Raw genomic sequence first — 17,991 nt, forward strand, 5'->3', positions numbered from 1 at the left:
ACCAGCAGTGCCTTTTACCCTCTGCTGCCCTTCTGCAGGTTTTCCATCCCCACCTGCCTCACTCCAGCCCTGCTCTTCCCACCAGGCATTAATAAAACCAAAGCAGAGGCCAGCATGATCATCCCCTGCCTCAGCCTGCTGCAGGGAAACCCTTCCCAACAGAGTGAAAATTGCAAGTGGTTATGGAAATTATGGGGCAGGGAAGAAATAGCATTCCAGCCTGGTTTAATTTGTGAGTGGATGTCCTGGAAATAAGGTATAGCAATGCATAGCACAGGTTGTTCTAACGTGGATGTTGGGCTTGCCCTTGTGTGAGCATGATGCTGCCTCATGATGTGGGAGCAGATATTATAACCTTGAAGAATCTTGTAGGACATAAAAGTTTTAATTAAAAATCCAGCTTGGTTGAGGGTATTTTGGTTTAGTATGAATGTCTTCATTTCTTTTGAAAAAAGAATTAAATGAAACCCTTAGTATTCCTTTTTTTTTTCTTTTTTTTTTTTTGATTCCTGCATATTTATTCTTGAAGTTGAAGCATTAGAAAATAATTGAGTAAAACAAAATCCACAAGGCTTCAAATTACCTCTAGCTTAATGTTTTATTTAAAAGGTTTGCTAACTGACATTCTTTATAATGAATTAGGTCACGCGGCTCCGAGGAGTGTTGTCGGTTTTCTTTTTTACATTTAAATTTGAGGCTGCTTCCCTTGAAACTTGGGCTCTGCTGCCAGAGCTGTGACTCCCTGGCTCAGGGAATCTCACTCTAATTATTCTCAATCACACCAGTGCAAATGAATATATCCATGTTTGGAGGGTGGCAGCGGTGTTGTCATGGCAATCTCCGTAAGGTCATGAGAAACTCATGGATATTGTTCCCTGCCTCTCTTGGGAGGCTCTACCTTTGCAGCACTCGGGGTTTGGGGAAGAACTTTGAAGCAGGGTCTTGTTGGGGTTGGGCTGGAAGGATTTGCTGGTTCCTGCTGGGGGTTCAGGTGAGCGTGGTGGAGGGCTGGTGGCTCACTGCTCCCCCTCCTCTGGGCACCACATCCCGAGTCAGGATGGACCAGGCTTGTTCTGGAAGGTTCTGGGGTCCTCCTGAACCTCAGGGGCAGCAGGAGGACCTTGGGTTGGTGCTGGTTAATGGTGTGCTGGGGTGAGCCTTGGATTGGGTTTTGTTGGGAGAGCTTCACTTGTATAACTTACTGCTAACTTATGCTTGTTCGCATTGTAACTTAAAAAAAACCCAAACCCCAAATAATAACATGCCCCAAGACAACAGCAAAACACCCAACTTTGTTTTTCTTTAAGGCCATGTTGGGTGGAACAACCTGGTCTAATGGAAGGTTCCCTGTCCACGGCAGCTCTGGTGATTTTACAAATGTCTGGTGTGGAAGGAAAAGGAATTCACTGAAACTGGAATTCACTGAAATTGGAATTCACTAAAATTGGTGTTTTGCAAGTCTTGGTTGAGGCGATCCATGTAGTTGTGGTTTTATGGTTTTGTATTTCTAAATTCTTTTTTGCTTAAAAAAATACCAAAAGAAAACTTAACCAAAAATAAATGTTATTGATCGAGAGCCATCAAAGCATTTTAATTTGCAACTAAATCCATGTTAAAACTGTAATGATTTTGCTAACCCAAGACATAGATACATATATGTGTGTATATATATATTTATATACACCCCTATCTCTTTGAGCATTCAGATAGCTTTAGCATTGCTTGGTCTGAAAGATCTGACATTATTTAATGATTGATACCAATATTCCACAAAAAAAAAAACCAAAAAACCAAAAACTGAAAGAAAACCTTGCACTTTACTGGCTGCAGAGGAACCATGGCCGTGCCCGCAGGGTGTCAGGTGAGTCTCTTGCATTATTTGTGTTATCTGCCCTTAATTGCTTCTGGTTGCTGAGTCTTTGGAGATGTTGAGCCTCTCTGATCTTGTCCTCTCACACCCAGCGTGTTCTCATGCAGCAGGGGAAGCAGGCAGGTTTCCACAGGGTTTTTCAGCTGGCAGGTGTGCCCTGTTGGCCCATCCCTGCAAGGCCTGGCTTGCAGAGCCCCTGCCCTGCCCAGGTGTGCCCCTGTCCACACAGGGCACCTCTGCCCTGCCACTTGTCTGCTGCTGTGACCTCGCTTTCTCTAGAGCTTGGCACACAGGGTGGATTAAGGGGTTTTAAATTGGAATTTCGGGGTTTTAAATTGGAATTTTAGGCTGGCAGAGCTGAACTGCAGAGATGAGTTGGTGTTGAAACGCTCAACGAAGCACCAAGCAAGTGGAATTTACAATTAAAGGCCTATTTGCATTTAAAAATCATTTCAGTTGACCTTCTGGCCCCCTGGCTTTCTCATTGGCTGTGGGATATCCATTTACACTTTCAGGGCTCCTGGACTTGCCAAAAACCCTCTGAGCAACTTACCCTGGTCCATTCTGCCTTGCACACCCAACACCTGCAGGAGTGGCCAGTGAGCTGTGGGGGGGAAAAAACGCGTCTGATGAGGTTAAAAAAGGCACAGGGGAGCCTTTAATGCTGGGAAAGCATTTAACTGCAGCTTCTGCAGTATTTAACAGGGCTTCAAACCCCTCTGATTATCCCTGGCGTTGGCTTTTGTCGATCCTTTGGTTGGCTAACGTGTCCCTTTCAGCTTTGGTGACAATAAAATGTGAGTAAGCAGAAAACTCACATTTCTGAACGATGGCTCGTGGCAATTTCCTAATTTCCTGAGTGAGCACAGGCTTCTTGGAGTTTCATTCCTGTGCCAGAAAGACTATTTGCTCATACAAAGTTCTTCATTGTAATAGGAAAAAATCAATTTGATTACTTTCATGTCAGCATGCATGTCTAATGGCTTAGAAGTTATTGCAGCCATAAAATATACAGTATCATTTCTCTCTCACTCTGAAATTTGACAGGATTAATATAGTCAGCATGAAATCTTAGTCATAAAGTCGACCATAAGTGATGGTAAAATTAGCTGCTGAAATCGTCTGCTTATGGAAAGCATCTTCTGTTTTTCCTTCAGGGAAAAAATATCAAGGGGCTGGCGTGTGGATGGGAAGGAAGTGTTTGCTCTGATGGGAAGATGTCCATTTTATTTCATCTTTGTGGATCTGTGATGTCCCTGACAGCCCCAGGTGTGGCTTCACCACCCGTTCATCCCTGCTGGTGCTGCTGGTGGGGCTGGGCTTGGTGTCCAAGCCAGGCCCTGTGTGAGACACAGTGCAGCTCACACAGGGCCTGGAGAGCACCATCCCCTGCAGGGGCTGGGTTTTGGGTTGAAATCAGGGCTTTTGAGGAATGTCCATTGGTGCTGTGTGTTCCCCAGGGCAGGCTGGAGTGTGCTGCTCTGATTTATCTCATGCAGAACGAGCCTTGTGGTGGTTGAAAGGTGTTTTTTTTCCTTGGCTCAGTGAGGCTGGAGGGAGGAGAGGTGCAGGTGAGGTGGTTTCACCCCTGGAATTGAGTGGATGCTCTTCCTCCCGGTGCTGCCTGCTGCCACCTTTTTGGTCACCCCTGTCCTCCCCACATGGTCCCCTTGGGAAGCGGCTGAGCACCTTCATGGGGCACAAAAGGGAGCTCTGAGCCGAGATTGAGAAAGTTAAAGTTGAGTTTCCCTCTGTGTGGCTGCCCTGGGAGGCAGAGCAGCCTCTCCTTGCTGCTCACCCACCTCCACCCCTGTCCTTGGGAGTGCAGAGGAAGTGCTGGCTCAGGCAGGTGTGTGATCCTGCACCAGCCCAGCCTCTGAGCTCCTTCTTCATGGTTTTGTTTCATGATGTCTCATTTCAGCTGCATTGGGTAAGGTGCCCGTGCTGCTTTTTCTGCTTATGAAGCTGATTACAGAAAGAATTAAGGAGCTTGGTATCTTTAATAGCAATGAGCTGCTATCTTTAATATCAACTTTAAAATTAAACCAAGGGAAGGCATCATCCTGCTTATGGACATTAATTGCCCATTCCAGAAGGTCCCAGAGCTGGGTTTTCTTGCCAGCTTGGCTTTGCAAGGGGAAATTCCTTCTGTTCCTTGAGCAAAGACACAAAGTTTTGCTCCTCTGGGGGGGATCAGGGGTCCCTCGCGTTGCCTCCGGATGTTCCAGCCTGGCTGGGAGCTGTGTCCTGCTGGTTTCACAAGTCCTGCCTGCCTTGGCAGCCCGTGGTGAAAAGTTAATATCTGGTCATTGCTTTTGGCTGCATCTCCAAGGCAACTTCATTCATAGGCAGCTATGCCTGGGTGACTGACTCCAGCTCCTGTTACATCCCCCAGGAGCTGTTAACTCCTTCAGGGCAGCAGGGAGCAGGCACAGAGCAGGTGGATGCCAGAAACTCCCAGCAAGTCTGACCTGCTCTGTTTGGTTTCCTTCCCAGAGCCTTTTTCAGCGTGGAGAGAGAGCAAAGAGCTCGTTGCTGTTTGAGATCCTTCTCGGTGCAGAGAGGTCTCAGACTAAGTTTGTTTCTCCTGGAATTATTGTGCTCCATTATCCTCTGGTTTGGGCAGAACGTTGCCTTTGGGATCTGCACTTGCTGCAGAATTTCACTGGGGAAAAAGGAGCTTGGCTGCTCTCTGCAACACAGGGAAAAATGCAATTTTGCATTTCATGCAAAACCAAGGGAGGTTTTCCTCCAAGGGGCAGGTCATGGGGTGAGACCACCATGTTCCCAGGGGTGCTCAGGATCCATGAGTTCTGTGGGATGGAGGTGTGCAGGTTAAACATGGACATGTCCTGGTCCCTCCCTGCTGTGCCTATTTCTGTGTGAGTTCTCCAGATCCAGATTTGCAGCCTCCAGAGACTGCTTCGATTCTCACCAAAAGATGTAGGAAGGAGGAAAAGGAGCCAAACTCTGGGCTTTTTGCTGTTTGTTTCTCTCACAGCAATGCAGAGAGGTGCTGTTCCAGGAGATGATGATTTGTCCTTAAAATCCTCAGCTCTGGCTGGGATGGATCCTGAAGCAGCAGTCCCCAGGAAAGCAGCATCCATCTCCAGGGAGGAATGGGGCTGGAGAGGGGCAGAACAAGTCCAGCTCAAACCAGCACCAGGCAAAGCTTGGCTTGAACTGGCTGAGCATTCTAAAACCATGGAATTTGGTTTGGTTTGGAAGAGACCTTAAAGCTGTCTTGTTCCATCCCTGTTCCAAGGGCAGGGAACCTTCCAGTGGATCAGGCTGCTGGGCTGTGCCCTCTTCCATCGAGATTTGAGCCCATGCTCCCACCCTGGTGCTCTTTGGAGGCCCTGGAGGTGATTTGACAGGAGGGGACAGGCAGGAAAAGCTCCCTGGGTTTCACTGGACACATCCCTGCAGCCCAGGTGGGGCAGCTCAGCAGGGATCAAGGTCAGGCTGGCTCTGGGGACAGCTGAGATACACAAACCTGACAACTAAAAATGAACCCTGTTCATTTTTTAATGCGTTTTGGGAGATGTGTTGCACTCAGGCAGGGAATGGGACATACTGGGGCTGAGGATGCTGCAGTGGGACAAGGTGGTACCTGTGGAAAAGTTCATTAGCCATGGCTCAGATGATCCCAAGGAGCTGGGGTGCAGCCTGGGTCCCCTAAAACCTGGCCAAGCTCCCTGCTCCAGGTGCTGCTCTCCCTTCCCAGGGAGGAAAACCTGCTCTCGGACTCCTATGGAGCTGCTATAACTCTCAAATTTTAATAATAGATTACCATTAGTATCAGCCTTATATAATGCACAGCTCATTATTGCTTACTCAGAATAATTTTGCAGCCTCCTTATAGAACCTTGGAACTTTATTTGCTGAGTATAAAATATGCAGAAATGCATGAATAGTTTTAAGACTTGGTACCCTAAACTAATACAGTGTGCTGCTTTTTTTTTTTCCCTGCTCCATGATTGAAGTCAAATTAACATATTTACCTTCAGTGCTCCCAGGAGTAGCATTAAAAAATTCAAGAGGTGATTCAGAATAGTCTCCGATTTACTGTGTTTAAAGCTGGATTTCATTTCTCACTAAAACCATGCAAACACTTGACTCCCTTTCAGCTTTGCAGCCTCTTTGCTCCCCGTGCAGGTCCTCAGACTTACCAACAGATGGGAGCAATATTATTACCACTGCGTTCCCAAAAGGAAGCTTTTTATTTTATTTTATTGGCTTTTGGGATGGTGGAGAAAGCAGGGGCAGCGAGTAAGGGAGGAAATGAGTTCTAACAAATGGCACAGAAGTGTGGCTGCTGTTTCAGGCTGGAGTAAGGAGAAGGATGCAGTGTGGTTTCTGTCTTTCCTAGGGCAAATCACGGAGCCTGATTTTGGCTCTATGTTCCCATTTTCCCAGGAAAAAAAGCTGTGTGAAGGCCAGGGTAGGAAATAGAAACTGTTGTTTTATTGCCCAGTAGTTTTTTTTTTATGAATATTTCCCAGTTTATTTTTATGAATGACACCTGTGCCATCCTGCTGTGCTTTGATTTGTCCCTGCAGCTGTAGGGTGCAGCTCCTGGAGCTCCAAGGATTTCAGACCCCACATTTGGAGCAAATCCTGCTCCAAAGCCCCCAGGCTGCTCCACCACCATCCCTGTCTTTAAAACATGGAAGGGCTGCAGGAAAACCTTTGACCTTAACACTTTTCCTGCCCCAGGGAATAAATATTCCAGGGAGAGGGTCTGTGAGAGGAGGCTGGGTCTGCTCAGTACCCTCTGAGCAGGACAAATCTGCACTGGAGATACTGCACTGGGTTTTTTCCATGCCTGCTGCTAGATTAGGAAGTTGTTTCAGCAGATGTTGTTTCCTAAGAAAATGGGTTAATGCTTGGTGGTTAGAATGGTGTGGCAAAAAAAGCTTATTTGTGTGAGGCTTTGGCTAATTGCCTTGCAAGAGTTACCGAGCGTTGCAGCAAATTTCCTGATTTCGCAATCGCCACGGTTCTGGTTTAACTGGCCAGAAAGATTTGCAAAAATACACAAATAAATGGAAATACAGAGGCAAAAATCACTGGATGGCTTGCTGCAAAAAGCTGGAGGGCCTTGTGAAGAGGTGTGAGCAAGTGGCTGAAGCTGGGGATCTCAGGGTTTTATAGAATTCCTGAATGATTTTTTTTTGAAAAGGACCTTAAAGCTCATCCTATTCCATCCCCTTTCCCCTGTCCCAGGTTGCTCCAAGCCCTGCCCAGCCTGGCCTTGGACACTTGCAGGGATGGGACAGGCCTGCTGCCCGCTGCTGCCTTGGCTCATGGGACTGGTCCCAGCACACTGATGGAGCTGGGAGCTGCTCTGAGCTGGGACCACAGGGAGGAGTTTCCATCTGGAGGCAGGGATTTGGTAAATTGGGCCAGGAAAATGCAAATCAAGTGTTGCTGTTTCTAAGGGCATCACCGTGAAAAGACTTTTACTGCTTCAAAAAGCACCACAGCAATGAACTGGTGGGGCTGGGAGGGACCTGGGGGGCTCTCCAGGGAAGGGTGGCCACTCCTGCCATCCTGTGCCATGGATAAAACCCTGTCTGGCACAGAATTCCCAGAGCCACGTGCCAGCACAGCTCTGGGCTGGGGGCTCTGGCGTGGGCCAGCTCTGCATCCCCCAGTGCTGCTTAAATCACTAATTCAGTTCTGTCTGAGCAGCAGCCTAAACCAGGAATAAATGGACTTGGCTCCATAAACTTAGCACTTAAATATTTTCCCAGGCAGGGGAAAAAAAAAACCACCAACATTTGCTTTCCATGCAAAACATGTAAATCTTGGCAAAGTTCCCAAAGTTGTGTGTTTAACTGTTCATATCTGTGTGCTTGTAGGAGAGAAGTGGTTATTCCCCAGCATAATTATTTTCCTTTTTTAAAAGGAAGCTGGAATGTTTGTGAGGAAGACATTTTAAGCCAGTGGTGGGGATGAAGGAGAGTGAGGTTGGATGGGGAAAGGAAGCACCTTCCCCTCAATTTGCTCTGTGCCAGGACTAACCACAAATGGTGCTTTGACTTGCTGTGTTTTGGGGCTGTTTCTGCTCGTCTGATGAGTTTCAGTGAAACATGGATCTGCTTGTTGGTTTCTTTTTAATCCTATCCCAGTACAAGAGCTGTTAGTGGAGTTTATTTAAAGTTAAAATCATGGATGCTGCATTAAACTCAGCTCTTCCCTCCTTCCCAAAGCCCTGCAGCAGGTGGATGCTCCTGTATTTCCTGCTCACCCCAGGAGAGACCCCACTGTCATTATTCAAGCAGAGATGCAGAGATAGATTTATTTTGGTATAAAATCCCTGTTTCTCAGGAAATCCCTGAGGAGGCCCTTCCCTGGGGCTGGGGTGATGCACATCTCACCCTGTCACCACCCTGTCCCCATCCTGGGGGTGCAGGTGGCTCTGGGAATGGGCACAGGAGATGGAGGACAGGGTCTGTGCTGAGTGTCCTGCCTGCAGGTTGGAAATTTCCCAGCCCACTGCCCCTCCATGAGCACTGTGAACACACAGTGCATAGATCTGGGGGATAAACCCACCCAAATCTCCTCTGCAGAGGGGAAAAAAAATCCCAATAACCATCCTGCAGCTTCTCCCCACTGCACTCTGTGCCTGGCTGTCCTTGCAGTCCCTGTTCCAGAGCTGAGATGTTGAATTTATTTGTGTTCTAACACCTCTGTGTTTCATAACAGGAATCACTCCTGGGTTTGGCCGGGAGGCAGCGGAGCTCCCTGTAATCCAGGAGTGAATCAAAGCAACTTTTTACAAAACAAGATTCTCTCTCACTGTTGCAAAAGAGCTTTGGGGAAATCTGGTTTTTGTGGTTAAGGATCTTACTCTTGATGCACAAGGAAAATTATGTGTAGCTTTTATTTGGCCCAAAGGATTCTTACAACATTATCCGTATTTCCTTTAATTTGTGGGATTTCTAGTAAATGGGCTTAAAAATAGGTCTGGGCAAGATGCCAGGGTACATAAGAAGAGCAGAAAAGCTTTGCAGGCTGTGAGCTGCTCGCTTTCACTTCTCCCTGGGTGCAGGCTGGGGGCACGGGGCGGTTGCTCACCTTTTGGAGTTAAATTTAATGATGTCTCTGGAATCCTTTGGAAGTTGATATGGCAGGGAAAAAAAAATCTTTTAACTCTTTCTTAGAGCTGATGCAGTGTAGTTGCTGAGCTGGAGTTGAGTCTGGAAAGGGGCAGGATGAGCTGCAGCACCAGGGGAGGGCAAGAATTGGGGACCCATTCACTGATGGGATTTAGGGACCCTGGAAAAGCAGCATTCAAGTAGGAGCAGAATATGGCAGGAATGTACTAATAACAATTTTTATCCATGAATATCGAGGTGCTTTGCAGGTATAAAGTGTTCTGGTGTCTCTGTGAACTGGGGGAGGTGGGGGCAGTTCATCTGTGCAGGGGCAAACACCTCACCCCTGTTTGCCCCAGGGGTGCAGCCTCAGCTGATGCCACACTTTTCCCTAAAAGCTGATAAATTGGGTATTGTTGCTTTTCCCTAAAAGCTGGTAAATTGGGAGTTGTTGTGGACCAATCCTCCAGGGCTGTGGTGGATGGACTGAAGTCCCAGGAGCCACTGCCAGCTCCACATCACTCCCCAGGATCCTTTCTGGGGGAGGCAGTGAATTTGCTGCAGCTCCCACAAACAGGGCTGATATTTGGGATGTGTCTGGAGAGAGCACAGGGCTCACTGAGGCCAAACCTTTCCCTGGCAGGGCTGAAATGGGGTCTTGAGCCTTTTCCACAGGACTGGTGTCCCACTGAGGGGCAGCTCCTGCCTCTGAGGGCTCTTCCATGTTCCAGGAGAAAACACAGCAGGGAGGAGCTGCCTGTGCTGCCTCTGCCTGCTTTTGGTACATTGTGAGCAGGAATTGTTTGTTTCCTTCTGGACACGGAGCTGCTGAGTGCCAGCACCCCAAAACTTCCCTCGTTAAACCTCGGGACTGAGCAGCTCCCAGCCCCAGGGCTTTCTCCTTCCCAAACCCAAAGCCCTGACCTCCAGCCAGCCCAATTAGCACAAGTTCAGATTTGAGCTGATGTTTCAAATTTGCCTCCTTTGCCTGGGATCAGCTTTCCCAGGCACCCCGGAGCAAAAGGCTCCTGATGTTCCTCCAGAGACCAAGGTTAAATGGGCAGCTGCAGCCCAGCCCCGTGGGAAGGGCAGGGCAGGTTTTTGGGGGTGGTTTTGGGGAGATGGGCTGGCACTGGGGGAATGCTGCTGGGTCCCTCGCCAGGGCTGGGGCTGGGATGTGTCAGCTCCTCTTTGAGAACAGACAGCGTGAGCCCCTTTGATTTTTCTTTTTAAAAATAATTGGGTTTGTGAGCATGATTGGGAGGGGGGGGATGTTTAAAAATTTTTAACTGAGAGCCAGCAAATTTAATATTTTCTGTGTCTTGGCTGTGTTGTGATTTACATTTGATTTTAGGCATAATTAGAAATGCAAGTGGAGCGCTTTGTGTTTTACCTCTGCTCCAACTATTTATGGCATGATATGCAAATGAAGCAAGCTATGAATATTAAAGATTAGAGTGTGTTACAAAGTATCACTGTCTTTAATGAGTTGGGTAATGGGCACAGGCTTTGGAACATGGAGGGATCGGTGCTGCGTGCCGGCTCGCCCGGCTTTGGTTGCATCCCAGGAGAGCAGGGCTGGGATTTAAAGGCTCTCCAGCCCCTCTCGGCTGCAGTAGGTAGGTGAGATTCCCCGGCGTTCCCATGACAAAGGAGGCTGCAGCTGAGGGCTGCTGATGGATTATTTCAGCGAGGCTGTTGCAGTTCTTGTCTAGGTCAATCCGTTTCGTCTGCGGCAGCGCCGGGGATGGATGTGAGAATATGAAAGCGCTCGCCGACCTTTCAAGGTGCTTTGCAGCCATGGGAGGGAATCTTAAACACAAATCCTGCCAAAATGGAGCTGCTGCTCCCCCGGCACTGCCACCCCAAGACATTCCTTCAGCTGCTCCTCCGGGATTAGGGAATTATTTGGGGGGTTATTGACACGTCTGAAGGAGCATCTCATCCACTGGAGAGCAGAGAGGTGGGAATGGGGCTCCTTGGATTAACCCCTTCTGGGGGTAGGAGTCAGGACTGCCTGCTTTTAGCTTTAGATCAGTAACTGGGTTTAATTCTAAATCAGCAACTGGTTTTAGCCCTGAATCAGTTACTGGTTTTAGCCCTAAATCAGTTACTGGTTTTAGCCCAAAATCAGTTACTGGTTTTAGCTTTAAATCAGTTACTGGTTTTAGCCCAAAATCAGTTACTGGTTTTAATTCTAAATCACTAACTGGTTTTAGCCCTACATCAGTCACTGGTTTTAGCTTTAAATTGATCACTGGTTTTAATTCTGAATCACTAACTGGCTTTAGCCCTAAACCAGGCACTGGTTTTAGCCCTAAATCACTAACTGGGTTGAATTCTAAATCAGCAACTGGTTTTAGCCCTAAATCAGCAACTGGTTTTAGCCCTAAATCACTAACTGGTTTTAGCTTTCAATCAGTTACTGGTTTTAACTCTAAATCACTAACTGGTGTTAGCTTTAAATCACTAACTGGTTTTAGCCCTAAATCAGTGACTGTTTTAGCCCTAAATCACTAATTGGACTTAGCTCTAAATCAGTGATTTTATCTCTAAACCAGTGACTGATCTTATCTCTAAACCAGTGACTGGTTTTATCTCTAAAGCAGCCTCGAGAGCTGTGAAAGAGGAAGGGGGCTCTGTGTTTTGGGGTGCACACAGAGGCTCCACCCAGGGCTGCCCTGCAGAACCAGCTCTGCTGGGATCCCTGTGGGATGCAGAGGATGCTGGGGGGCTGCAGGAGGGGGGAAAACCCCGCCAGATACAGAAAGCAATGGATTTTATTCCAAATGGGGCTTGGGGAGGGTGGGTGGTGGGGAGGGAGAATGAAGCATGCCCCAGGGAGCGTGCTTTTCAGATTTGAGGTATTTAAATTACAAATTTTGATGAGGAAGATTGTCAGCAGTATTCAAAACAGTGCTTAAATTCTTTTGAAACACTGTCGAGCTGTGCTGTGGCAGTTGAAAAGTTTGGCACACAAGAACTTGGCCCAGAAGTTGCTGCTTGGGTTTTTTTCCTTTAAAACTCAATTCATCTGTATTCAAGTATCCCACATGCTTTAAGGAAAAATAACCCCACCAGGCTCATACTGGTTTGAGACAGACCCTTGCCTGCAGGAGAGGCTGCAGAAGTGAGTGATCTCTAATATTAGAGGCTTCTGTGTTGGTTAATCACCATTAATAAGTATTTATACTTGGAAAGAAGAAAGGGTTTTGCAGTGTTTGTGTCTGCTCATGAAAACAACCAGCTAACTAAACGGGGGTTTGGCATTTTTTTGTGTTTCACTGGATTATGAGTCTGTATGAATTAGATAGACCTGTTTATATTTTTGGGGCTTGGTCAGTGTTTGTTGGTGTGGGACCAGCTCAGGTTGTGAGCACTGGGGAGACTTTCTCACTCCAACCTCTGACCTCTCCCTGCTGCAGAGATTAAAAAAAACCCCAGATTTTAGAGGGCTCTCCCAGCAGCTCAGAACTTGTCAGATGTTGGTGGACATAGTTTAGTATAATATATATATATATATATATATATATATATATATATAAAATATGCTTTATACATATATATAAAAACAATATATTGATCATACATCATCTATATTATAATATTCCATATCTATAATCATCAGCAGTGTATATATAATACAATATTCTGGGCTGCAGCATTGTCTGGGGGTGGTTTAGGGTGTGATACAGAAATAGGCACATTCTGAAGCTTTGGGCACAGTTTGTTGCCCCCAGTGAGGGGTTTTGCTGCAGGAGGAGAGGAGGCAGAAATGAAAAGTCGGTGTTGAGGCTCCTGTACTCAATGCTCCTGGGAGCAGGGATCAGCCTTGGGGGGGTTTTTCCCCCAGGAAAAGGGGGGACAGGGAATTCTTTGCTGGACTACAAGCAGTAAATGCAGTATATAAAAAAAGCAGATTTTCAGCTCTGTCTGGGCAAAGTGGGTGTCAGGCTGGGGTGGCCACCTCGTGTCACCAATTTTGGATTTGTCAGGGGTTTTGCTGGATCACCAAGCCCCTCATTTTTGAAGAAGCTCCTGTGCAGTCTCGTATTTGCCTGTCTGAGCCCAGAAGCACAGAGTTAAATTTCTGCAGTCTCTAACTTCCCTTGTCTGCAAGCTCCTCTTTCCATTAAAGATCAAGCTCAGATGCAATTGTAGCTTTGCTTTATTGAGTATTAAAAGTTTAATGCATAAATGTCTCCCTTCACCAGAACTTTTTGGCAGCCCTGAAATTCCTACAAAACCACAAAGATCCCAATTGCTGCACGGGCTCAGCTGCCCTTGAAGGGTTAATTATACTATGTCTTTTTTTTTTTTTTTTTTTAAAGCAGGGAGAATAAGCTGTAGCCAAAAGTAAAAGTCATTAATTTTAAGACAGAGATGTAAGCAAAGTTTCCTTCCCCTCTGCAGGTTGGTCAGGGTAGGCTATGCAGTAATTGAAAAGTAAAGGCAATTGAATTACAGGCTCCTGTCCAAACCGAGTGCGATTTCTTCTTCTTCTTCTTCTTTTTTTTTTTTTTTTACAACCTCCATTGCATCAGAACTAGGCAGTATTCCTGATGTTCTCATGTGTGTTAATGCTGACTCACAGACTAACTTGCACAAGAAAAAAAAACACACAGGCAGCTCCACCATACTAGGTAATGAGCTCTAGCGAGAAGCAGCGTCTGATGTTTTGTAAGCTTTTTTTAATTGACCTTTTAAGATATTTACTTTATTTTAAAGCTTTCTGTTCCGTAGTGGCACGGTGCTAGGACTGAGTCATGCATGTTATATATTGCTAGCTCTGCTGTTGTGTACTAGGAGTGAGGAGAATAGGATTCAGCATGGCACTTGTCTTTTTTGATGTGTTACGGATGGGAATTAGTGCTTGTGATGGGATGCTGCAGACAGGGTGATGGGGTGCTCTGTGCTTTCCTGTGGCCATAACTTACTCGGGGTCTTGACTTTTTATTAGATGGCAAAATACTCCGTTCTGCAGAATAATTGTATTTTCTAGCCATGTCTCTCCCTTCTCCCTTCCCCTTGCAGCAATCTGAGAGAGAGAAAAAAAAAAAAAAATTAAAATGTTGCATTTTCTATTTTTGCTTCTCTTTGCTTTGAGAGCTCTTAAGATCAGTTTTAGGGAAGGGGGAAAGAAAAAAAAAGAAAGCCTAATTAAATAATAATGGCAAAAGCACGCTTTGCCTTGGCTGAATGACGGCACTTTCGGAGCTGCCGGGTGGGTGACCTCGAGGAGCCGCGGTGCTCCCGGGGACGGTGACTCACCTTGCAGCAGGACAGAGGGACAGAGCCGGGCTGCACCGGGGAGGGGACACGGGGCTGGGCCGGGTCCCTGCAGAGAGACCCCCGGGGCTGTGCTGGGGGACTGGGAGAGACACTCGGGGATGTGATGGGGGACTGGGAGAGACCCTCGGGGATGTGATGGGGACTGGGAGAGACCCTCGGGGATGTGATGGGGACTGGGAGAGACCCCCGGGGCTGTGCCGGGGTCCCTGCAAAGAGACCCTGGGGACTGTGCCAGGGATTGGGGAGAGACCCTCGGAGCTGTGCTGGCACCAGGGGGACACGGGGCTGTGCGGGGTCCCTGCAAAGAGACCCTCGGGGCTGTGCCAGGGGTTGGGGAGAGACACTCGGGGCAGTGATGGGGAACTGGGGGAGACCCTTGGGGCTGTGCTGGGGGATTGGGGTGAGACCCTCGGGGGGATTGGGGGAGACCCTCGAGACTGTGCCAGGGTTTGGGGAGAGACCCTCAGGGCTGTGCTGGGGAACTGGGAGAGACCCTTGGGGCAGTGTCGGGGTCCCTGCAAAGAGACCCTCGGGACTGTGCTGGGGATTGGGGACAGACCCTCGGGACTGTGCTGGGTTCCCCACAGAGACCCTAAGGGCGGTGATGGGGAACTGGGGTGAGACCCTCTGGGCTGTACCAGGGTTCCCAGGAAGCGCCCCCAGGACTGTGCCAGGGTCCCCAAGGAGAGACCCCTTGGGGCTGTGCCAGGCTCCCTGGGCAGAGACCCCTCGGGGCTGTGCCAGGTCCCCAGAGGAGATGTTTGGAGAGCCCCCAGGGCAGTGCCAGGGTCCCAAACTGAGCACCCAGTCCCCATCCCCTGGCAGTGGGGCTGCCCACACCTCCTGAGCTGCGGCATCAGCGGGATTTTAATTCACTTTTCCACCTTTTCCCCCCATTTTCCAATGCCCAGCCTCTGGGGCTGCACTTTCTGTGTGAACTTTGCGGGCTCTGGAGCCGTGGTGGCTCCGTGCTGCATGTCTGCTGCGTGGGGGCTGCCCGTGTGTTACTGAGTAATATTTGCAAATTCACTTTCTGCTCTTAATAAGGCAGAAATAATCTTCTTTCACCCATTGCCACTGGCTGCTACACTAAAAATAGGGTCTGTCCGCGCCGCTTGCCACTTGCAGCATTTCAAAAATAAATACTTTGGAGCTGCAGATACCAGTGCTGCAGGAGAGGAGGCTCATTGCCATTTGATTACTGAACTTAACCTTGTTTTCTCCACCCTGTGCAGGAATCCAAACCTGTGCTCCAATCCCTGTCCCTTGCCCTCCTGGATTTTCTCACCTGGAAGAGGGGATGCTCAGTTGTTGGGGTGGGGGTGCAGACTTTGCAATTTGGCTCCTTGGCTCCCTGGCACAGCCTGTGATGCAGGGGTGGGGGGAATATGCTCAGCCTAGACCCGAAGTGCATTTTATTTGGCTATTTATTTTATTTAACTCTTTAGTTTACTGAACTCTATTTTATTTAACTCTCTATTTTATTTGAGGCATTACAGCATCTCCGGGCTCGGGGAACGACACTTGGCCACTGAGTTTGCAGTGAGCTGTTGCATATTTTCTCTTGGGTTTTTACATTTCCTTTACATTAAAAAATGGGGAAATAACCCCCAAACCCTGCAGTGAGAGCAGGGCAGGTGCCACCCCTGTGCCTGGGGGATTGGGTGGCTTTGAGGACCCCCTGCCAGCCTCAAATCCAAGGGTGGGATTTTCCCCCCCTCTCTCCTCATTTACAGAAGAAAGGGAAGTTTCCTTTGACCCTTTGGGGCCTTCAAGGGCAGGACTTTTCAGCTCTTTTCTTTCCTGGGGCTTTGGCTGGGGGGGTGGAAGCCTTTGGCTGCTTTGTCTCCCAGCCCCAGAGGGTCCCTGTCCCTTTGTCCCTGTCCCAGCTGCTGCCCAGCTCACCTTCCTGGGGAGCTGCAGGACTTGGGGGATATCTGGGGGGTTTTGGGGAAATGATTCTCCACCCAGTCTCTCTGTTGTTTGGCTAAGAAAAAAAAGCCAATTTAAATACATTATCTAATTATTTCTGATTACTCCTGGGGGAGCTCTGATGGCAGCATCTCATTCTAGGTCGATGCTTTTTTCCTTTGTTGCTGTCGCCTCGCCCTGACCTTTCAGGCCTCAGAGCAGGGAATTAGTTTGGAAAAGAGCAAACCTGCTTTTTTCTTTCCCCCGAAGCAGATGAATGCAGAAACTGAGAATTCCCAAACTCTCCTGGAAGTTGTCTCAAATAACAGCTGCATTTTTTATGAACATCTTGTGACAAAGGCTATGACTTTACAAAAATCAGGCAGAGATGTACAAATTATCCTCCTGGAGAAAGAGGCTGCCATCAGAAAACAAAATGATGTTTTGCTTGAATGGTCACATTTGTAAAATGTTCAAGGTGGGGGATGTTTGTCTGGTTTTAATCCAGTTTTATCCAAGTTTTCCCATTTGGAGATGTCCTGTTGATGGTCTGTCACCTGTAGGGCACTCCAGGCCAAAGGGAACTGGATTTTTTGGGGTCATGGTCATGCTGGGGGCTCCTCCTGCACCTTGGGACACAGCTCAGCTTGGGAGATGAGACTGGAAAAATACAGTTTACATCTGTAATTGCAAAGGTCATTTCTCCTGCAGCACAGCTCTTCCTGTGTCAGATGGGCTGAAGCCATTTCAAACCCTTCAAAAGTCTCTTGGTGCTCTATTTAAAAGAAAAATGATCATATTTAATAGAGGAATTTTAAAGTTAGAAATTATCAAGCTTTATTGCATTTGCTGTCTAATCTCACTAGTTTTTTTGTTGCTGTTGTTTTTAGGGAATGTGAGGTTTGGTGGTGAGCAGATTCTCCTGGGCTTTCAAGACTGTTTTATTTTATTTCTTTATGATTTGGGGTTGTTGGTGGTTTTGGGTTGGGTTTTGGGAGGCTTTTTTAATGTATTCTGGTCATAAAAAGGAAAGGGGCAGAGGGAGGAAGAAGGGAAAATTCCAGCAGTCCTGGTTGATGGTTTATTGGGGTGGTTTGGGCTTCTGCAGCTTCCTTGTGTGGCTTTGCTCCTGTTCCTTGATGCTCTTTCTAAACCAAGCACTGTTACTTCCCCTCCATTTCCCTGGGAGCTGCATTTTGGGAGGGACCAGTTGTGTCCAGCATCTTGGTTCAAACTCTCCTGGGAGGTTTTATCTGAGGTTTGCCAAAGATTTGGGATGCTGGGGCACTTTGTTGCTTCTCTCTGGCTTAAAACATTCCCTAAACCAGCCCAATTTGGTGCTTTTAGGGAGAGACAGGGGTTGCTCCTGACAAGCCTGTTTGCTTATAGAGCAAATTCTAAGTAATATTAATAATTGATATTTATTTTAAGTTTGGCTTGTTCTGTGCTACCGAGCTGTCCTTGGCTGGTCCCACACACCCTGCCCTGCTGGGTCCAAGGAGGTCCATCCAAGGCCTCCCTGGTGTCTTCTCCAGCTCTGAGGGAGCCCTTCCTGGAAGAGAAGAGGAGGAAATCCTTCTCCACCCGTGTTCTTCCCATCCTCGTGGAAGGATGAGGCTTCCTTAGGTGCCTGAGCAGTGATGTTTTTTCTTTAACTCGGGTATTTCTCAGTAATTTTCACAGATCCAGAGGGGATCTTTGTTTGCCAGGGCGGATTCCATCCTTTCTCCAGCAGAGGTGGGTGCTGTCGTGCTTGGGAGAGGTTTTGGGCTCTCAGGCTTGGTCGTTGTGGTGTCACCTCTGATCTCCTCG

General features: G+C 47.8%; 1 protein-coding gene across 1 annotated transcript in view; it reads left to right on the top strand.

Annotated features, from left to right (window-relative positions):
• NACC2 (NACC family member 2) overlaps positions 1–17,991 on the top strand; it is a 49,294-nt gene that overhangs the window by 13,540 nt on the left and 17,763 nt on the right. The gene's annotated exons all lie outside the window — the stretch shown is intronic.

This window comes from Molothrus aeneus, chromosome 19, assembly GCF_037042795.1.
Source record: "Molothrus aeneus isolate 106 chromosome 19, BPBGC_Maene_1.0, whole genome shotgun sequence".
In the NCBI taxonomy this organism is placed as follows: Eukaryota; Metazoa; Chordata; class Aves; order Passeriformes; family Icteridae; genus Molothrus; species Molothrus aeneus.